The sequence below is a fragment of the Blennius ocellaris genome, assembly GCF_963422515.1.
Source record: "Blennius ocellaris genome assembly, contig: SCAFFOLD_331, whole genome shotgun sequence".
Classification (NCBI taxonomy): domain Eukaryota; kingdom Metazoa; phylum Chordata; class Actinopteri; order Blenniiformes; family Blenniidae; genus Blennius; species Blennius ocellaris.
The window spans coordinates 1446-2500 of NW_027662290.1; positions in this window are offsets into that span (position 1 = coordinate 1446).

The window sequence follows — 1055 nt, forward strand, 5'->3', positions numbered from 1 at the left end:
TCACCAATAATCACCAGTAATCACCAATAGTCACCAGTAATCACCAATAGTCACCAGTAATCAACAATGACCACCAATAGTCACCAGTAATCACCAATGATCACCAGTAATCACCAGTAATCACCAATAATCACCAGTGATCACCAATGATCACCAGTAATCACCAATGATCACCAATAATCACCAGTGATCACCAGTAATCACCAATGATCACCAGTAATCACCAGTAGTCACCAGTAATCACCAATGATCACCAGTAATCACCAATAGTCACCAATGATCACCAGTAATCACCAATGATCACCAGTAATCACCAATAGTCACCAGTAATCACCAATGATCACCAGTAATCACCAATGGTCACCAATGACCACCAATAATCACCAATAGTCACCAGTAATCACCAGTAATCACCAATAGTCACCAGTAATCACCAATGATCACCAGTAATCACCAATGGTCACCAATGACCACCAATAATCACCAATAGTCACAGTAATCACCAGTAATCACCAATAGTCACCAGTAATCACCAATGATCACCAGTAATCAACAATAGTCACAGTAATCAACAATGACCACCAATAGTCACCAGTGATCACCAGTAATCACCAATAGTCACCAGTAATCACCAATAGTCACCAGTAATCACCAATGACCACCAATAATCACCAGTAATCACCAATAGTCACCAGTAATCACCAATAGTCACCAGTAATCACCAATGATCACCAGTAATCAACAATAGTCACCAGTAATCAACAATGACCACCAATAGTCACCAGTGATCACCAGTAATCACCAATGATCACCAGTAATCACCAGTAGTCACCAATGATCACCAGTAATCACCAATAGTCACCAATGATCACCAGTAATCACCAATGATCACCAGTAATCACCAATAGTCACCAGTAATCACCAATGATCACCAGTAATCACCAATGGTCACCAATGACCACCAATAATCACCAATAGTCACCAGTAATCACCAGTAATCACCAATAGTCACCAGTAATCACCAATGATCACCAGTAATCACCAATGGTCACCAA